Here is a 22957-nt window from a genome sequence, read left to right on the forward strand (position 1 = left end):
AACACTGATGTCGGGGTACTGCAGACCCCCAGCCCTTCGGCGTGGCCAAGATGGCGCCTGGCAAGGTGCCAAGGAAGTGCTGAGAACAAAACCAGGTACCTCCAGCAGACTAATACTCTCTGCCAACAAGTGGCGTATTTTGAGGAAGTTAATGTGATTGGCCATGGGTCCTCATGGACACTGCATGATTGCTATATCCACACTATTGTGCTCTATTACTGTCCATGCTTTCCCCTCGTGATCTATAAGCTGATTGGTTGTTGTATGTAATGTAAGGCACTTGCAAGAGCGGCCCGCCGCTGCTGGCCAGCCAGAAGAAGCAGACTGCAGAAAATAAAGAACTTGCCCTGATCCGGTTTCGTGTTTCTCTGCGGGCAGGGGACGCGATAGATGGTGCCGAAACACCCGGAACGAGAAAAAATATAAGGGTAAGTTCACATAAGTTTTCAAATCAAGAAAAATTAGTTTGAGAGTTCAAAAGGTGAGACGTCTCGAGGTTCGCGGAGCAGCGACAATTCATTACAGGAGGTTCCCCAGCAGAGGGACAATTCATTACAGGAGGTTCCCCAGCAGAGGGACAATTCATTACAGGAGGTTCCCCAGCAGAGGGACAATTCATTACAGGAGGTTCCCCAGCAGAGGGACAATTCATTACAGGAGGTTCCCCAGCAGAGGGACAATTCATTACAGGAGGTTCCCCAGCAGAGGGACAATTCATTACAGGAGGTTCCCCAGCAGAGGGACAATTCATCACAGGAGGTTCCCCAGCGGAGGGACAATTCATCATAAGAGGTTCCCCAGAGGAGGGACGATTCATCATAAAAGGTTCCCCGTGGGAGGGACGATTCAAGTGGTACCAAACTGTGTGCGTGTGTGAGTGAGCGTGTGTGCGTGCACGCGCCTGTCTTTTGTTTGTGTGTTTTAAACTAGTAAACTACCTCGTAGTCATGGGAACGGATCTGTCTAAGATTAGAATGCAGCGGCCTCTTAGAGAACTTTTAAAAAAATCACGGAACACCATTGAAGGCAAACACGGCCTTCAAGTTCCTAGATACTGTAGAGAAAGTCTCTCCATGGTTTTTAGACGAGGGATTATTAAATCTTCCTCAGTGGGAACAGATAGGAGAGGATCTGCGTGACGCGGAGAGACGCGAGCCTTTGCCAATGGGAACTCTGGCAATATGGTCACTTGTTAATAATCTTGTTTGATGCAGCAAGGTAAATCAAAAAACCCTTTTTGGGATTTAAAGGGGCCTTTAGAAGAAGGAAGTCAGATCTTAGAAGAAATTAAAGAGGAACGATCATGTTCTCAGTCTTCAAAAAGAGTGGGAACATAATATAGTAGCCATAGTCCCCACAAGTATTGGGAGATAATTGTTTCATGATTTTCTGCATTCAAACCTAATCTGATTTCTCAACCAGGTAAAAAAAGGGTTAAAAAGTCCTGGGTGATCCTCCCTCCCCCCTGCCTGGCCTTGTCAAAGCCTACAATGGATTATAAATTACAGCAGTCTCAGCGGGAAGGAGGAGGGGTAACCTAAAGAAAAGAAAAAAAAAAAAAAAGGGTGTCCGTTTTAAACTTAACTAACTTATTTTCTAGGATTCTTTGTTTGTTTTGTTTTTCTTTAATGCTGTATTTTTGAGCTCATAATTTTGATCCTACATACCTAGGTTAATGATTTTTTTCTTTTTGATCAGTTCTATTTTTTATTCAACTGAAGTTTTTAAACATCTGTTTCATTGCAATGAACATTTACCTATAAAGTTACAAGGCCTTTAATTTTATGTTATCTGTATGTCGTGCTGTCTAATGTCATGTTTTGTCAAAACTGAGTGCTCTTAAAATTAAAATTTAAAAATGGATCCAAATACTTTTATTCACGTGATTTAAAAAGGTTCAATTTAAATTGGGTAAACTAATAAAGTAAAATATCTTTGAAAATAACTTACAAGTCTCCAGGTGGTCAAACTAATGAAATGTTATTGTTAAACAATGTCTAATATCAATTGCTTCTAGGACTTTTCTTCAGCAGGAAAGAGGCAACGGATCCTGTTCAGGACACTTGTCTGATATCTTGGTTTTTATAAAATAAATAAATTGGAGTTAACATGTATGGGATTACTCAAATGTGTTTGTAGAGACGTCTAGTTAATTTACAAAGTTAAAATGCTAATTGTTAAATAACATCAAGTACTTTTAACTTCTTAAATTACATGGGGTATCATACTTAAACATTCTTGGTGTTTTCATAGGTTGGTAAATAAAAAGAAAAAGGAAATGTTTCTGAGTAAGAAAGTCTGTGTGTAAGTAAAGGACAAGTTTCAACAAGTCTCTTAAGTTTTATTCTTTAGAACAATTAGTCTTAAAAATTGGGGTGTATACAATATGGATGGTTAAACAACTGTTAAAGTATTGTACTGTGTTACAGAGTCTAAATTTTTCTTTAAAAACTAAATTTGGTAAGAAAAAAAGGTGTCAAGGTAATTGTGAAATGGTTTCTAGTTGTATATTAAATGTGTTCATATTTTTCAGGTATACAAGTTTTAAAGCAGGAAATTTATCAAGCTGCTATTCTCCAGATAAACTTGTCTGTAATGGTAATTTTAAGCTTATAAAGAGTAAATTTCATTGGGGATTAATTTCTATCATTTAGTATTCTATTAGAGGACCTGTTATCAATAGGATATATGTAAAATTGGTTATACTTTACATTGAGATAAAAAATTTCAAATGTAAATGTATTTCTAAACATTAGAGCCTGACTTGTTTAAAGGTTAATTTTGTGAAACATGAAAATATTTTGCCACTTTGACACACAAAAGGAAAGTTAAAAGCTCTCTCAGCCTTTCTTTGATTCATGTTTTAGATACAATATTAAATTGTGTTAATTATAAAGTTTGTATAGACTCAGGAAACAGTATATGTAAACTACTTAATGATATTTAAGGAAAAAGCAAAGATCAACATCAGAATTAGAACACTTAAGATCTATAAAGAGTCACGCCTTACCTGAGATAAGGCTCTGCCTCCCACCTTACTGCATGTTAGAGTGACTCCAAAATAAGTCAGACTTCAGCTTATTTAAAGTTATAATCAAAAGATTGGTTTTTGTTGTAAAATTACTATGATCTCAAATAGGAAATATAATGTGGTTCTCAGTCAAAATTCAAGATAGCTATTATACAAGCAGAATATATTTTTACTCTTGCTAATTTCATTTTGTAAAACTGTTACCTGTTAATGTTTTGCAGAAGTAGCTGCTTCAAAAACACGCAACCTAGGTAACTTATGATAATAAGCCATCACCTATAGAACAGATAGTAGTAACTTCCAGAACTAATACAGACTCCAGTTAGATAAAAGGGTAAATAACTGTAAAGTTATGAACATTAAAGTTAAAGTCCAGTACTCTCACTTTATGACTGGTGAAACTGGCTTGCTGGATGATTAAGATCAAACTTAGAGATTAAAATTATGAGACTAGAGGATGAAAAATCACTCAGTGCATCTGCTGCAGAGGAGGGTCATAAAAAAAGGGAGACATCCCTTAATGCTTCCTAAAGAAGTCACCTCATCAAGGAGACCCTGCCTAACCAATGGTACTGGAGGAGCTAAGAAGCTGCTCTTCAGTTCTCTACAAGTGGCCCCTGTGGGAATTCAGCTGACTCCTTTACAAGACAGGAACCAGGTCAATTTGACCAGCTTGATCCTAGACACCCAGCAAAACAGTAAAAACCAAAATATAGCCATTCTTGGGCATTTAAAAGAAATAATAATTAAATGTAACTTAAGATGTACACTTATGTTAGTCCACTAGAATAAAGACTGGAAGCTACAAATAAAAAAAAGATTCTTCAGCAAATGTGCCTGATAACAATCAAGAAAAACTGCCAGAGTCAGAAGTTTTTAGTCAGTTTAAGGCCTGCAGATCTTCCTAAGCTACACAGGTAGACTTAATCTATGTTTGCTCATATGATTACCTAGCCCTAAGTAACAGAAATATAGAGCTCTCTACTAAACACAGGTTATACCAATAAAGGGATATTTTACACAATCAGATGACTTAAGTAGCTTAACTATATTTTTTGGGATATCTATGACATTAAGAGTTAAATGTTGTGTTTACATTCCTGATAACCTGGACTATGTTAAAGTTCCCAAATAAAGGCCTTGTCCTTTCCAGCCTTTGCTAGGTCTAGTTATGGGAACAATTTCTCAGTTCTTCCACCTCCTGGTGAAAGATTGACTTCTGTCATTTTCATGATATTCAGTGGCATGTTCCAGATGCTGCAACATTTACTTTGTACTAATTTCATTTCAGTACTCATGTCTTTTTGTTCTTCTATCATAGAAGCACCCACCCCCAGATGACTTTACAACCTGCTCCTCCCCAACCAGACTTCTACCTCGGACCCCTCGATTGACCCGATTTTTAAAAAAGGAACTCCAAACTGCTTGCCCCTCACTGCCCCCTTTCAGCTTCGAAGCAGCCAGAACGACCGACGCCCCCTTTTCCTTAAAGCAGTTGGGAGTTCCTATAGCTAAAGCGGAGAATGAAGCCAGAATTAAGGACAGGTAGTTAGTGTAGAAATAGGGAATTGGGTCAATTCGAGGAAATGAAGCCATGAAGCCATCTGCCTTTGCAAATGTCAAGGATCTCCGGAGACCATTGATTACCAAATTTACCTGCCTATAGGGGATGTAGGGTGCGCTCACTTCTCGGGACTTTCAAAATATCAGCTTTCTCCCTGCCGGGAGAAGTCTGTATTATTCCCTTTAAACAATCCAAACTATGGTCCTTACTCAACAGTACCAAATGATTAAGCAAACTGATAACCGAGACAGGATGGACAAATGGATATAAGATTCTATCCATGATAAACAAAAAGGGGGAATAGAGGAGACCTTCAGGTCCCCTAAAGATAAACTTTCTCTTTGTCTCTTTGTTTGGGGTTTTTTTTTAACTCTGGGTAATAAGGGTAACCCGGTGCTTTACTGGAGCTGCGGCTCAGTTTGTGTGTTTCCACGGAATAAACTAACTTACAACCTCTTTTTAGTCTCTTAGGAGGAACAGTTCAACTATGTAACAAAACAACTGCTTCTCTCAATTGTACTACAGATTTGTGCTATCTCTCAATGTTAAAATGCTTCTAAGTTCCTGCTGGCAGACTTAATGTGTGTTCCTACCTTCCTACCAGTCCCAGTCTCTGTTACAGATGATGAATTGCCAGTATTGCTTTCCAGAAATAAGAGGGACTTTGGAATCACCGTAGCAGTCATTACCATCATAGTTACATCAGCAGCAGCAGCCGCCGCAGCAGCTGTAGCCTTGACAACATCAGTACAGTCAGCAACTAAGCTTAATGAAGTGGTCCAGCAGACAGCTACTGCTCTGTCTACTCAACAAACAGTGGATCAACACCTAAAAGCAGGACTACTTTTGGTGAACCAGCGTGTGGACTTACTTCAAGAACAAATGGACCTTTTACAAGAACTGTTAAGCGTGGGGTGTATTTATCATCTGCCGGGACTGTGCGTTACACCTGTAGCTTATCATAATCTTAGTTATGCAGCAAATTTGTCTAAAATCATATCTACTCAGCTACGTGCCAATTGGTCTTATAAATTTGATAATCTTACTGCCATTCTTAGATCACAAATTGTTAGCCTTAATTCTACTAGAGTTAATGTAGCCCCTATATCTGAAATGCAAAATTGGTTATCTTCTTCCTTCAGTTTTGTAAAGCAATGGGCAGGAATGGGAGCATTGTGTGTGCTAATGATTATTGCAATTATCTTCCTCACACGCTTTATCATGCATATACGCCAAGTTCATGCCAGAGATCGCATCATTTTCCATCAAGCCATGATGGCCTTAGAGGCTGGCAGCTCTCCTCAAGTCTGGCTGAGCATGCTGGATCGGTAGTCAACGACGGGTAAGGAAGGAGGTAACCGCGTACCGACCTAAGACAGGAGCTGTAGCATGCTCTACAGTTATCCGATGACGGGTAAGGACGATGGTTGACCACTCCGCCTAAGACAGGCACGATCCCAAGCCAGCATTCTTTTAATAAATAAAAAAGGGGGAGCTGTCGGGGTACTGCAGACCCCCAGCCCTTCGGCGTGGCCAAGATGGCGCCTGGCAAGGTGCCAAGGAAGTGCTGAGAACAAAACCAGGTACCTCCAGCAGACTAATACTCTCTGCCAACAAGTGGCGTATTTTGAGGAAGTTAATGTGATTGGCCATGGGTCCTCGTGGACACTGCATGATTGCTATATCCACACTATTGTGCTCCATTACTGTCCATGCTTTCCCCTCATGATCTATAAGCTGATTGGTTGTTGTATGTAATGTAAGGCACTTGCAAGAGCGGCCCGCCGCTGCTGGCCAGCCAGAAGAAGCAGACTGCAGAAAATAAAGAACTTGCCCTGATCCGGTTTCGTGTTTCTCTGCGGGCAGGGGATGCGATAGGAGACATCCCTTTATGCTTCCAAAGGAAGCCACCTCATCAAGGAGACCCGGCCTAACCAATGGCACTGGTGGAGCTAAGAAGCTGCTCTTAAGTTCTCTACAAGTGACCCCTGTGGGAACTCAGCTGACTCTAACAAGACAGGAACCAGGTCAATATGACCAGTTTGATCTTAGACACCCAGCAAAACAATGAAAACCAAAATATAGCCATTCTTGGGCATTTAAAAGAAATAATAGTTAAATGTAACTTAAGATGTACACTTGTATTAGCCCACTAGAATAAAGATTGGAAGCTACAAATGAAAGAAAGATTATTCAGCAAATGTGCCTGATAACTATCAAGAGAAACTGCCAGAGTCAGAAGTTTTTAGTCAGTTTAAGGCCTGCAGACCTTCCTAAGCTACACAGGTAGACTTAATCTATGTTTGCTCGTATGATTATCTATCCCTAAGTAACAGAAGTATAGAAATCTCTACTAAACACAGGTTATACCAATAAAGAGATATTTTACAAAAATCAGATGACATTAAGTAGCTTAACTATATTTTATGGGGACATCTATGACATTAAGAATTAAATGTTGTGTTCACAATCCTGATAACCTGGACAATGTTAAATTCCCCAAATGAAGGCCTTGTCCTCTCCAGCCTTTGCTAGGCCTAGTTATGGGAACAATTTCTCAGTTCTTCCACCTCCTGGTGAGAGATTGACTTCTGTCATTTTCATGATACTCAGTGGCATGTTTCAGATGCTGCAACATTTACTTTATGCTAATCTCATTTCAGTACTCATGTCTTTTTGTTCTTCTATCATAGAAGCACCCACCCCCAGACGACTTTACAACCTGCTCTTCCCCAACCAGACTTCCACCTTGGACCCCTCGATTGACCCAATTTTTAAAAAAGGAACTCCAAACTGCTTGCCCCTCACTGCCCTCTTTCAGTATCCAAGAAGCCAGAATGATCGGTGCCCCCTTTCTTTTCCTTACAGCAGTTAGGAGTTCCTAAATCTAAAGGGGGGAATGAAGCCAGAATTAAGGACAGGTAGTTAGTGTAGAAATAGGGAATCTGGTCAATTCAAGGAAATGAAGCCATGAAGCCATCTGCCTCTGGAAGTTGGAGACTGCCCCTGGTAGAATGGAATGTCAAGAATCTCTGGAGGCCATTGATTACCAAATTTACCTGCCTTTATCAAGGACTGCAAGCAAGGAGCTGCTAATTAATGCCCCCTGGGCCCTTATCTGCCTGAATCACCCTGGCCCTCCCCCTGCCCATGGTTTCTCACTTAATGGAAAACCAGGCCTAGTCATGTAGGCAGGAAGGAGAAATAAGGGGGGAGAGAACTGGAGAACAAAAGAGACTTTAACCTATAAAAGATGTAGGGTGCACTCACTTCTTGGGACTTTAGAACATCAGCCATGGCCCCCTTCTTCCTGCTGGGAGAAGTCTGTATTATTATCTTTAATATGCATACCTGCGTAATATGCTTGCCTTGACGTGCTTCTCTAGTGTTCAATCTTCAACATTAGAAGGAGCAGAACTCGTTACTGGTAATATGGCGGTATCACTGGCATAAGTTTTGAAACATCTCATATTTATTAGGATCCTACAAAAGCCTCCTTAAATTTATTTTTGTCCATCTTAAGTTGGAAGGGTCCCCTCGATTTTCCTCCCTTAGTAGGGGATTCCTCAAAGCTTTCTTCTCTCATGGTAGAGATTGTTGATGTCAAGCATGGTAACATATGAAAGCACTTTTCTTGATCATTTGTAATTTAGCAGTATGCAGGCTAGTGGTGAACCTGGCAATACTGTTGACAGAAAATCTCCCTTCAGAGTTAGAAGTATTAGGGATGTCTCCCTAACTTTGAGCTTCCTTATGACCCAAAAAAAACCATCTCTCACTACCTGGCTTTGCCAAAATTATTTCTGGCCTTCTTCGGCAACAGGCTAGGGTCCTGGTTTGCACTGTGGTAGAGACCCTGGGGGGATTCAGACTTAACGGCATTACTGCTTTCCTCCTGCCACTTTAAACTCCTAATTATGAAAAACGATGACAAGTAAAAAGTGTTCCTTTTGCCTTATCTTTTTGCCCTGTAAACTAAAGGAATCTCCGGAGGGTGAGAGGACATCTATTGGTTGTTAGGCATATAACGCCCATTGCTTGGAGGGTCTCACAGGAGGAGTTTTTAAATGCCTCCTCTTGCAGCTTAAAGAGAACACAGTGAGCACATTTAAGCACAGGAACAGTAATGGGGAGACTCTAGTGTCTAGACTAGTGAAGGCTAACTATGTGAACAAAGGGAACCTGGGCATTTTTATATTAATCATTCCAGGCCGTAATCCTACAGCTTGAATTCCTAATGTCTGACCAGTAAGGGAAGGGGAGCATCTAGGAGGGAGTGGATGTGCAGGAGTGTTGTGCGCTGTACAGCCCATATGGAGGCAAAGGTAATTGGCACTTTCCCTCAGTGTCACTCATCTACCGATCACTCTGGATATCCCTCAGGGCCGTCGGGAGGGGGAGTCCAGAGAAGGAACCTTTGGGGTCCACCTGAGAGTAGCCCGGGCCAGGGAAGCCCGCAGTTGCCCCAACCCTTCCTCCACCTCCACGCATCCTGGGCAGATCAGGACTAGGGACATTGTGTACTCGCGGCAATTGTGCTCCGGGCCTGGACAGAAAAGTAGGAAATGGCTTCAGCAGAGTCCAACATGCCTACAGAGCAGGTGATTGGAAACTTGCCTGGGCTTGGAAACCTCTCACCCAAGACTTAAGAATGGCAGCTGCACTAACTGCATTTAAGTAGCCAACGGGTGCCCATTTTGCCCTCCAAAAATAAAGATACAGAAAGTTGCACCTCAAACAGTTGTGGGGTGCATGGAGAGAGAAGCTTACTTACCTTGGCATAAATCTCTGTGGGACCTCCAAATCTGATACCTCTGTTTACTGGTGATGAGTTCTGCTCCTTCTAATGTTGAAGATTGAACACTAGAGAAGCATGCCAAGGCAAGCATATTATGCAGGTTTTATTTAAATGTAATAATACAGGCTTCTCCTGGCAGGAAGAAGGGGGCCATGGCTGATGTTCTAAAGTCCCAAGAAGTGAGTGCACCCTACATTTTTTATAGGTTAAAGTCTCTTTTGTTCTCCAGTTGTCTCCCCCCTTATTTCTCCTTCCTGCCTACATGACTAGGCCTGGTTTTCCATTAAGTGAGAAACCATGGACAGGGGGAGGGCCAGGGTGATTCAGGCAGATAAGGACCCAGGGGGCACCAATTAGCAGCCCCTTGTTTGCAGTCCTTGATAAATGCAGGTAAATTTGGTAATCAGTGGCCTCCAGAGATCCTTGACATTCCATTCTTCCAGGGGCAATCTCCAACTTCCAGAGGCAGATGACTTTATGGCCTCCATTTCCTCGATTTGACCCAATTCCCTATTTCTACACTACCTGTTCTTAATTCTGACTTCAATAGTTACTTGTATTCTTGATATTTGCTCATTCTGATGTGAGACAAAATCTTGGTGTAGTTTTAATATTCATTTCTCTTATTCCTAGAGATGTTGAACATTATTCATATATTTGCTGACTATTCATAATTCTACTTCTGGGAAGTACCTGTTCATTCCATTGCCCATTCTCTGATTAAGTTATTTGTTTTTCCTTTGGTGTTAAGTTTTTTTAGTTCTTTATATATGATGAAAATTAATGCTCTATGTGAGGCGCAGGTAACAAAGATTTTCTCCCATTCTGTAGGTTCTCTGTCCACATTCTTGAGTGTTTTTCTTGGTGTGAAGAAGCATTTTAGTTTGATGTCATTCCATTTATTATCTATTTTACTTTTTGAGCTTTGAGAATCTTATTAAGGAAGTCTGTTCCTGTTCTGATATGTTGAAGTGTTGGGCCTACCTTTTCTTCTATTTGTGCAAAGTTTTTGTTCTAATACCTGGATCCTTGATCCACTCTGATTTGATTTTTTTGTAGGGTGAGGATGGGGTAAAATTTCATTCTACTATACATGGATTTCCAGTTTTTCTTATACCATTTGTTGAGTAGGCTATCTTTTCTCCAAAGTATGTTGTTGACTACTTTGCCTATTACAAGGTAGCTGTATTTCTATGTTTTTGTCTTTGTGTCTTCTATTCTGTTCCCTTGGTCTTCTTCTCTGTTTTGGTGCCAATACACTGCTGCTGTTTTTATTATTATAGCTGTATATTATATTAGGTCTGGTATTGAGATGCCTCCTGCTTCATTTTGTTTATTTATTTTTGTTAAGGATTTCTTTGGCTATTCTGGGCCTCTTCTTTTTCTAGATGAATTTCATGAGTGTTTTTTCCACTTCAGTAAAGAACATCATGAATTTTGATGGAAATTTCATGGACTATGTAAAGTGCTTTTGGTAGAATGGCCATTTTGACAATATTAGTTCTGCCTATCCAAGAATATGGGAGGTATTCCCATCTTCTAATGTCTTCCTCAATTTAGGATACAATACTACACTATAATTTACTTGAATACAAAAGAACATATAGTACAATGTGGAGTAGATGTCTGCTTAAATACATCTACACACATGCAAACAAATTCAGAAAAGACTAAAAATGCTAGCAGTATATAATTATATTAGGGTTATTTCAAGGCTCTTACATTAATGTTTTTGTGATTTTGTGTAACCACCATATAGTAGTCAGATATTTTTAAGACAGGTCAATCAACGTAGTACTGATTTAGAAGGAATTATATTCCAAGTAACAGATAACATATATTTTCTAATTGTGTTTTTAGATTTTTCCAACAGTCAGGATTCTCCAGGGTCTGTGTCCCCTGAGTTAAGCAGCTAGATGTGAACAAACTACATGGTCATAAAATATATGATCAAGATCTGTCAGTTCTTCGGAGCACCACTGTGCTCCCACCAAGAACTTGTAACACTTGAAAAATTGTGTTAGTTCCCTCCCTTATTGAATTGTATTCTGAAATAGTCACTGTCTTTAAAGGGATATGAAAATGTATAAGAACATTTTATTCACGAGGGAGAATGTGCATGCAGCTTGTTCATAATAGCAAGGAAGCCAGCAATTAAAAATGTGTATAGGGAGAATCTGTATTTTAGTGAGAGTTTTAATCTTGGGCATCTTTTCCTTTTTCTATGAGGTGTGTTGAAATCCAGAGATTGCTCTGAGAGGAAAAACAACAAAATCAACACAAAAACCTATGGGAGTCAGGGAGAGTAATGTCCACTTAGGTCAGCGAATGGTGCATATTCAAGGTGCTAACTTCTATTTTCATGATTTCTAGGATAATTTTACTGAGTTTGAAACTTTGTTCTCAATTGCTAGGTCATGCTAGAGGATTTAAATGAAGTGTTAAAAGTAAGTGTTTTTCTCATTACATTTTTTAAGTTTAGTAAAATAGAGAACACACATGAATGCACATTTAAAATAGTAAAACTGCTATGCTTTTCATAAATATTCTGATAATATATGTGCAAAGTAATATTTGATAACTAGAGAAGTTTTCTTTGAAAAGAAATGTAGGAAATATGTCACAAAACAAGATCTAGTTGAAATCATGAGTGGAGAGATGAAGTCAATTCAGTAGATTAGAAGAAATAAATATTTTCATAGAATGCAATTTTAAACACCCCATAAAAATTAACAGAATTGTTGGTTGTTGATGTATGAAAGAAATTGTGTCAAAATCCATAACTTCTACTCATGCACTTTGGAAGAAAGTGGAGTTAAAAATGCAATGATTGTGTAGAAGAAAACAAGAGGGAGGAGGTACGAAAAATGGTGGAATGAGACAGACATCATTACCCTATGTACATGTATAATTATACGAATGGTATGAATATATATCGTGTACAAACATAGCAACGAAATGATGTACCCCATTTATGTACCATGAATCAAAATGCAGTCTGTAAAAAATTAAAAGATAAACAAAAAAATTCAATGATTGTATTCAAGGGTTAGTGGGATGGTAGTTTTTATTAGATAGAAAAGTATGTTCTGTCAAAATGCCTGCTGGCAACAGTAGGAGTGTAGAATGAGGGACAGCTTGATATTTCCTCATTTTTTATTAGCCCTGCCTGATTTTACAAGAACCCCAACCTGAGCTTCTGAAAAGATCAGCAAAACCAAAAAGCACCAGGCAGAGGTGAGGGAGCAACGTTAAGATTTTCTAAGCACTGGGAGAAGAGGCCATGGGCCCTGGAATTCAAAAGGGAATATGAATGGACATCTAGAAGGTGTTCACATGTGTATTTCTAAGGCTGTGTTTTGTTTTGTGATGCCCTAAACAGGAGCGTGCATGAGACGATCCCAGTAGTCCTGCAGGTACCTAAGTTAATGACTTCTAAGGAACGCCATGACTTTCACAGGATCATCACACAATGTTATTCTAGCTATGAATGTGTTCTGTGCATTTTAATATACCTGTTTATTTGTAAATAAATCATTACACACTCCAGACCTCCTCAAATTGATAGTGAGGTGGCTAGGGAAGGAATATCTTTATGTGCTCCTAAACCCTTCCATGTTCCCATGCCTCCCTATGGTAGCATACTAAAATCATAGTGTTGACCCACTGTGGACAATATAGTTGGGATGTAAGAAAAGTCAAAAATTGCTTAAGTAATTAATTGCTCAAATCATAATGAACTGTAGAAAACTGGAATGGTCTCTAAAAGAAAAGGAAAAAAGTATGAGGGCTGAAAAAACTTATTATTCCATTTCTGACAATACAGAAACAAATTATCTCAAAGGAAATAATAATGTGGTGGCTTAAGAAACATCTCTAACAATTAGAGAAATGCAAATCAAAACTACTCTAATATTTCTTCTTACTCCAGTCAGAATGGCAATTTTCAGGAATATAAGTAACAAATGTTGCGAAGGATGTGGGGGAAAGGTTACACTCATACATTGCTCCTGGGACTGCAAATTGGTGCAGCCATTATGGAAAGCAGTATGGAGATATCTCAGAAAACTTGGAATGGAACAAACATTTTACTCACATATCCCATTTCTCAGTTTATACCCAAAGGACTTAAAATCAGTCATATCAATGTTTATAGCAGCTCAATTCACAATAGCTAAAATATAGAACCAACCTAGGTGCCCTTCAACAGATGAATGGATAAAGAAATTGTGGTATATATATACACAATGGAGTATTACTCAGTTTTAAAGAAGAATGAAATCATGGCATCTGCAGGTAAATGGTGGAGCTGGAAAATATTATACTAAGTGAAATAAGCCAATCCCCCCTCCCCCCCCCAAAAAAAAACCAAACCTGAATGTTTTCTCTGATATGTGGATGCTAATTCTCAGTGGGGGAACCTAGGGAAAAATAGAAGTACTTTGCATTAGGCAGAGGGGAGTGAAGGGAGTGAAGGATAGTAGAATAAATTGGACATTATTACCCTATGTACATATTTGATTACATGAGCAGTGTGATTCTACATCATGTAAAACCAGAAGAATGAAAAGTTATACTCCATTTATGTATGCTGTGTCAAAATGCATTCTACTGTCATGTATAACTAATTAGAAAAAATTAAAAAATAAGCTAACTTTAGAGAAAAAAATAAGATTGGTGGAAAGGGAAGTAACAGTCCAGGATTCTAAGCAGATATAGATTTTTGATTTTACATCTTAATAAGACTCCGGAGTCTTATTGAGCAAGTTGGTTCCTAAGCTGACAAATTAGATGTGAAAGAGACAGTCAGGAGGCTAATCCACGCCAAACTGCATTCTCTCCACATAAAATTCAGATAAATATATGTTTTTGCATATCTTAACCATGAACAATTTAAAAAAATGTGTCTCATGGTACTTAAGTTTCAACTGAATATATGGTTATGTTTACATTCATCCATTAAAATCTTCCTAAACGTTCAGAGTGGTTTTTAATTTTCTTGTTTCATGCTTCTTTTGTATATTTCTTCTGAAGAATTTCAGAAGATTATATGTTTGTAAACTTCCCCACTGGACACTACAGAATTCAGAATGAGGAGTTAGAAATCCGTATTTAGAACTCACTTCTTGTGCTATAGCCAGCCTTTACCTTGTCCTTTAAATGTAAGTGGTGAAAACAAAAATGAAAGCTGCCTGTATCAGTTTCATACTGAAGTCTTCGGAACCCACTGTGATGACTCAGAAAGTTCTGTAAAGCGTAACTTTTGGTTTCACGTTAATGCTTTAAGTGCAATGAGTACCTTTGGTTATTTATGAGAAATGTTGACTGACTTTAGCAAGTAGGTCTTGAAAATATGAACTACTGTTTATATGTATCACCCATTTTCTAAGAATCAATGCAATATATTACAGTTCAATGAAAAGTACTGAGCTAATGTTGATAGCAACAAAAATTTGCACTTACTTCTATCAATACTTGTACTCTATTTTAAGGGACATGACACCGTAGTTAAGAAACTGTATCTTTGATCATACATTCTCACAATAAACTCATATCTTAAGTATGTCTTTAATGGTAAATTGCCTTATATATTCACTCAGTTGCTTAAACAAAGGAGTCAATGTTAATTATGTTCCCTTTTCTTCCTTGAACATCTGTAAATTACATTTCTATGTCTCCAAAATAGATCGAATTACTAATTTCCATTCTCTCTTATTCATCATTGTAATCAATTTGGACATTAATAATGCAACATTAATATGGTTATTTTATTTACAAAAAGTTATTAATGAGAGATTAACTATTATGTTCCTTGAAAATATAATGTCTATTTATTCCCCTGTGCTCCTTAGAATTATCTTATAGTTTTCTAGTGAACTTTTCATTTATAGTGAAAAGTTCTCTTTTTGAAAAAATGTAGTAATTGACTCTCAGATATTGTCAATAAAATTTAAAAATCTATTATAAAATAATGTTTATATGCCCATTGAGCCCTCATGTAAGTGAAGAGGTGGAATATTACCAGCAAAGTAAAGCTAATCACTTGCCATTTCTCCTGACTCCCAGCAACAGCGAAAATATTACTTTTATCATAAAGATGAACTGTTTTTTTCTATTGGTATTAACTACTTTTTAAAAACTCAAATTAATATTATAAATTTTCAAACATTATGGGAAGTCATGTAGTATGGAATCCATGTATCCAACTTTTATAAATTATCAATATGACTTTACAAATCATTCATTTTGTTGCATGAACTTAGTATTTTAAAATTTTTGTTCCTATCTAATATTTCAACAAGTGAATATTTCATATATTTTTGTAACTCCATATAGAATGAAGGACATCTGGCATGCTCCAAATTAGAAAATATATTCTGTTGTGCTGCACATAAATATGCTCATTGTAATGAAATTGCACATGTTTTTAGATCTCAATATTTTAAATTGGTCCTATCAATTTACAGTTTTAATAGTAATGTTTGAAAGTTAAAGAGTTGTCATCTTCTTCCTCATCAGCACTCCGTATTATTAGTCATTATTTTTATCCATTTGTTGTAGATATTTCACTGTGGCTTTAATTTGAATATTTATGCTTATTGAGATAAGGCACATCAAATGTGCTTATTGCTCTATTTCTTCTGAATACCTATGTAGGATGCTTTGCCAACATTTTGAATTATTTGTGATTTATTTATCTGAAAAATTTCATGTACATTGTGAAAATTACTCCTTTCTCAGCTGTGTACCATGAAATATTTTCACATTGTGGTTTACTTTTCTCATTACTAATAGCCTTTGACAAAGAGCAAGTTTGAATTCTGACTTAGACAAATATATTTTTTCTACTGTTTTAAATATTATATAATATCATGAATTTCTTTGAAATCAAGAAGATATTCTCTGCAGAATTCAAGATAATCATTGTCTACATATTCTGGCCCATTCATTAACATTTATTTGGTAGAGTTCCCCAAATATGCTAACATTAACATAAATGTTTAATGATATATATAAATTGACTGATAATTTTTTTGCCAAAACAAAAAATTATTTATTCAAAACATTTATCAGCAACCTCATTGAAAATGCATATGCAATGTGAGTTTGAATAGATTAGAAAATCACTGGGGGAAAATGTCAAAGGAGTACAAATTAGATCAATATGCAGATATTACTGATATTTAGGAAACAAAAACAAATGCAAGCCCCTGAAAACCAACAAAATTTGTATGTACTAAAGCAGGATGTGATTTTCTTTTTTGTGAATTCCAAAGGCTCATATTTTCAATAAAGAATAACACATTTTCTAAAATATGGATTTAGTATTTTCCCATCTGATTTAGTGATTTAAATTAATTATAGTTTAAATTAGTAATAAGGAATTTTCTCCAAATTGTCTTGTTTATACTCATGGCAAACACCTGGTTAAGATTCTCTAGGGTATGATTCCCCAAGGTCAGGCAGTTCCTCTTAAAATACTTAACATGAGCCCTGAATTTGACTTCTGAGTCTGACTCACCCACATAGAGACTCTATGATGTCCAGGTTTGTTTATCATAAGAGATTTTTTATATTCTTGGTACCTTCCATGGTAAATATTTTGAATTAAATTCTCATTGCCTAATTATAAACTATATCAATTTGTAAAATAGCTACTTTTTTGAGAAATAATTTTTAGCAATTTGTTAAATAAAAGAAGACTTCAATAAATAAGTCTGGATTCTATTGAATTATTTAGTCTATGTGTTATATTATGATTTTCATGGGGAAATTCTATAAATTAAAATATAAATTTTTTTTGGTCATTGGAACACCTTTTTAGCCTAGTGACAGTTGTATCTATCTCCTTCAACTGAAAATAATAATACAAAGTATTGAACTCTCTTTCCTACATCTTTAAGACTTAGGCGTGATCTTGTCTTAAACTTTGTGTTCTTTAATAATGTTTAATAACTCTGACACATATTAATATAATGCTAATTACCCATTCCCAATTTTTAAAAATGTTTAAGAGGGAGATTTTAAAGAGATTATAACACTGAAGAGAAAAATAATGTGCTTTGTGTATAATTTTTTACTTTGAAGCCATGTGGGTAGAAGCAAATCTGAACAGTTTAACTATGAAATTCCTATTTATCATGGAAGTTTTCTGGAAGAGTGTACCCTGTAATCTGACATTAGGAGGTGATGGTTCTTAGGATTTGAGGGAAAATTTGTCATCCTATTTGGAAGAGATATTTTGATGAAGGTATTGAATCATAAAAAAAGTGCATGCAGGAGGGATTGAAATGTTGGGTAAAAAGAAGAAACTGCAGAGGCCTATGGGTGTGAAGCTACTGTAGAGATTATAGGTCATCACACAGAAGTTCTTAGATTACAGGTGTTTGTGAAAAGATTGTTTTGTAAATGTATAAGTGTTTGAGCACCATAGTAATGTAAAATTGAAATTTAATCCTACAGGGTGGGAGTAGACAGATCCTCTGAGGATCCCTTATCTAGGTGATTATATGTGAGCTAGGCATTACCTTGAGAGCACATTTTTGAGGTCTTTCATTTGGCTCTAAGTTGTTTTTCTTAGCCTGAAGCCAAGATGAAAAGGGAGCTAGAGGGAACCTGAGAAAGAGAGGGAGGGGGGAATAAAAGAGAAGATAATGGTTAGGCTTTGTACTAGGTCAACCTAGGTGGAAATTCTGACTCAGCTGCCTTTTCATATGTGACTCTGGGAGTTATTAACTCTCTGAACTCTTCTCCTTAAGTATGCAAATAAAATAGTCCCATAGGCATTAAATTATTATTAATATTATTGTCATAAATATGTTTATATGATATCATAATGTATATGGGTCCTTTAAAATTAGAAAATGATGTGAAAACATCCAGGACTATTCCACATTTAGGGAATGTCCCCAGAACTTAGTTTATTTTTTTCTGTTCTTTGTAACATTATTTCTATTAATTGAATAAGAAACTATTTTTGAAGGTTGGAGATCCTGGATTAAATTTGTAAATAAGACTAAAGGAGCACTCAGAATGAAATCAACAAAGAGTACTGCTTTTACAAAAACTTCTGCCAAAAATTTTCTACTTCTTGTTCCCTATAGGTGTACACTGATTTCTGAAATGATATCTGGCTCTATATTATAGAATTTTTCTTCATTCATTAAAAATTATGAGTAAATTTAAAAAGACAACTTTACAAAGATTAGAAAAAAGAAACTGAGTCCTGGGGACAGTCTCTACAATGTAAAATACACCTTGGATGTTTTAACTTCATTTTCTAATTTATGATATCCCATATATATCATTTTATTATGTAAATGAGGCAGTGACAGTAGTAGTAGTAATAATAATAAGGATAATCTAATGCTTGTAGATTCTATGTTTGTATAGATAAGGAGAAGAAGTGCAGAGAACATGAACAGCTTCTCAGAGCCAGATGCACATAGACTGCTGAGGCAGAATTTCCAAGTAGGGGGATCTGATCTGAAGTCTAAGATTTTTACAAAGGTGTACATATTTTCAAGAAGATCTGGTAAATGACCTATTAAACAAGGTTTGACTAATCAACAAAATCATTACCAATATTTGAAATACTGGTAATCTGTCAGAAGGATGTCAAGATTATATAACCAACTAAAAGGAAGCATACTTGAAGAAAAAAAGGGGACATAGTTCAGGTATAGTTGGAGATTCAGACAGTGCTTTATACACAGTGGTTATAAATGTTCAGCTCTGAAATCTTATGAAAGTGGTGCATATGTGCTGGATTTGTCCATTTACAGACAATTCAAGAAACAGGCAGTTGATTTCAAGTGTGCTTTATTGAGGAAGAATATCTTTAGTTTTGAGAGTTGCTTTGTTATTCCAAAAGGTGAAAGCACAGTACAATATTAAGAGTTTAAAGGAAATCCAGACAGTTAGTGTGAAAGAGTTTGGAGACATGGACTTGTGAGGAGCCCCTGAGAATTCTAGGCCCCCTTAGCCAGGAAAAGGTGACAGCAATAAATACTCACTCTTGGAATTAGATACGTGGGGACTTACCATGTGCAGGGGTGGGCCTTTTCTAAAACATCCCAATGGACAGAACGAAGCCCAAATCGAACTCTGTCGATGTGAACTTTAAGAAACAAAAGGAAAATATTACTGACGATGTTAACACAGAAGGATCATTGTGTTTCCACCTACCTTGGAGTGGTTCCCGATCTTGTTCCACAGACTTCAACTGCTTGACTTGCTTAATTATATCACACCCATAAAAATGGAACTCAAGTTCTACATCATGTGTTGATCTCATAGATTGGTCTACATTTCTGGGATTTCTGATAGAAATAGTGATTTATATCTCAGCCTTCCAAATCTGCAAGGATTCCCCAAACAAAGCAAATCATTTCTGTATTTGAAAAGAACTATTTGTTCAACCACATGAGCAATACAGTAATTTGAAAATGAGCCAACCCAATGACTCCATGCCCTTGATATGGGTGCACTGTTTGTAGGGTGAATTAGTCATGGTAAAATATCTAGAACGTCATGATTTTGTATAACTGAGAAAAGTCCATGGAAGTTGCTTTTTACAGTTCAGACTAAATATTGCTCCAGCTTTCATGTGAAAAATTTTAGAATTATTTCTGCTTGTGAACCCAAACTCTGGTACAGTCTTCAATCCTTATTACATGTGCTTATATAATAGTATTTCATATCCAACATCAAAAGTTGCTTTTTGTTAATTGGAATTTTAAAAACCATTTTTAGTTGTAGATTAACACAGTACTTTTATTTATTTTTATTTGGTATTGCAGATTGAACCCAGTGCCTCACGTATACAATGTTTTATATGTAGTTTATGCATACAATTTCTCTGTATATAAGAGATTATATAATTTCTATGGTTTTTGTTAATGCACATTTTATTGGTCTGAATTTCTGGGAAATAAGGTATTTTCATTTTAAAAATATATAATAAATATATATTCAATAAATATATGATATATAATAAAATGTATATATTTTACATAGAGTGAGAGACTGGCAGAAATACAGATAAATAGACATATGGAGTGAAATGAAGTACTACACCATCATAAACAAGATGATAATTTTCTGAAAATTAAAAGACTGCCTAACATTTTTCCTCAGAGGTGAAATTGTTTAGATACTAGAGCTTTTTCAGATGGCCAAAGGGTAACAACAGCACTGAGAAACATGTGTTAATGTTATTAGAGAACAGGGATCAGTTTCTGATGACCAAAGGAGATTCTAAGCAACTTTGATTACAGGATGTTTCTAGGAATAGTAAAACTAAAATATCCATAGAGAACAGCTCAGTACCAATGAAGCTGCAGGAATGCTTATCTGCCCTCTTCCCTGACTGGATTAAAAACAAGGAATATCTGGCGAAATCCAATGCGAGGATCCCCACTGGCAGGTGTGCTTAGCCACCTCAGCTCTGCGATGTCCTGAGACATGCTCCTCTGCTTTCCTTTCTTGACACCAGTCTCTCTGCTCTTTCACTGCTCAGGATGAACTCTCAGATTTCCTCCAACAAGAGCCAGATGCAGGAGGGGAACCAGAGTGCAGTCTTCACCTTTGTCTTCTTGGGCTTCTCAGAATATCTGAAACTCCAGGTGCCCCTGTTCCTGGTGTTCTTGACCATCTATACAATTTCTGTACTGGAAAACCTTGGCATGATATTGATTATCAGGATCAACCCCAAACTCCACACTCCAATGTACCTTTTCCTCAGCCATTTATCCTTTGTTGATTTTTGCTATACCACCACAATTGCACCCAAACTTTTAGACCTCTTGATTGTGGAGGACAGAAGCATGTCCTTCAAAAGATGCATAGCACAGTTTTTCTTTGGCTGAATGTGTGTCATTACGCAAATATTTATTTTGGCAGTGATGGCCTATGACCGGTTTGTGGCTATTTGTGACCCCCTGCTCTACACAGTTGCTATGTTGCAAAGGCTGTGTGCTCTCCTGGTGGCTGGAAGTTACATATGGGGCAGAATCTGTTCCTCCACGCTCACGTATTTTCTCCTGGCACTATCTTACTGTGGCTCTGGAATCATCAATCACTTTTGCTGTGAGTACTCTGCCATCATCTCTGCATCCTGCTCGGATTCCTCCATCAGCCAGCTGGCGTGTTTAGTCATCTGTATGTTCAACGAGGTTTGCAGTCTGCTGATCATCCTTACCTCCTATGTCGTCATAGTCATTACAGTCATCAAGATCCCTTCTAAGGGTGGCCTCAGAAAGGCCTTTTCCACCTGTGGCTCCCACCTGACTGCCATCTGCTTCTGCCATGGGGTCATCCTCCTTCTCTACTATGTGCTCAAATCTAAAAGCTCCTTGCTCCTCGTCAAATTTGCCACAGTGTTTTACAGCATGGTCATCCCCATGCTAAACCCCCTTATCTACAGCCTAAGAAATAAAGATGTCAAGGAGACCTTGAGAAAGTTAGTGCACTTAAAAGTGCTTTCTCACTCATGATAGTTAAAAACACGCATACATGTGTTTCTCTTCCAACTTCAAAATAATGTGCATTCAACATTGCATTGTTTTCAATTGTCTCTTCAAATAATGCTATGACATTGTTTAGAGAATTTGTGAGATTGATATATATATATATATATATCTATATCTATATATATATATATATGACTGTCAAATCAAATTATACTTTAACAATCACTTATGAATGAAGGGAAAAAAGAGAAAGGTAATCCTGCTTTTGCCTCAACTAAAATGTAGTAGGCTAAACCATGGTCCTCTATGATGTCTGCAGTCTATATTTTATAACTTAAGTATTTATCTTTTATTTCAACCTTCCCTTCCTCTTCACTCTCTTCCCCTCCTCACCCTTCATTTCCTTTCTGCATTTTCAGTGTTCTGTCATTCTCTCTCCCAGTGTGGCAACCTTACACACAAGAACTTTTAATAATGATTCTCTGTGTTTTCCTCCAACAAAGTGAAGACAAAACACAAGCAACACTACTTAATTGGCACATAAGCACCTTCCCACTCCCTTTACATGCTCTGCCTGGAGATTGTGGCATCCATAATCTTTCTCTTTACAGTTACAATCTGTACATATGGATTTTGAACATGTACATTTTATTTTTTTCTGCATTTAAGATGCATTTAAACTAAATCTTAACATATAAATTCCATTTTATCTGGTGTTGTTTTTCAGGATTTTGTTCACAACTGTGTTTAAGTCATAAATTGTAGCCACACTTTATTTTTTTATTGCTGAATTGTGTTCTGCTAAATGAATCTACCATAATTAGTTTATTCATACTACTGTTTATTTTTTATTTGGCATTGTTTTCTTTTTAGTATCTTATTGTAAGTGCTTCTAAGAACATTGTTCTGAAGGTCTGCCTTATGTGGATTTCTGTTAATCTAATTGAATTATTTCCAAATTTTTAGAAAACTTGTTTGTAGAAGAAGAAATCATGTCCTTCTCAGGATGCATTGAGCAATTCTTTGTGTGCATTCTCTTGGGGACAGATATATTCATATTAGCAGTGGTGTGTTAGGAGTGGTTTTTAGCA

The 22957-nt window shown here is 37.0% G+C and overlaps 2 pseudogenes; one reads left to right on the plus strand and one right to left on the minus strand.

Moving 5' to 3' along the window:
• LOC124959213 (olfactory receptor 5D13-like) overlaps nucleotides 1-20861 on the minus strand; it is a 27461-nt pseudogene extending 6600 nt beyond the window's left edge.
• Nucleotides 20862-20915: 54 nt separating this feature from the next.
• LOC124959214 (olfactory receptor 5D13-like) lies at nucleotides 20916-21890 on the plus strand (annotated as a pseudogene).
• Nucleotides 21891-22957: the final 1067 nt, after the last annotated feature.

This window comes from Sciurus carolinensis, chromosome 11, assembly GCF_902686445.1.
Source record: "Sciurus carolinensis chromosome 11, mSciCar1.2, whole genome shotgun sequence".
NCBI classification, from domain to species: Eukaryota; Metazoa; Chordata; class Mammalia; order Rodentia; family Sciuridae; genus Sciurus; species Sciurus carolinensis.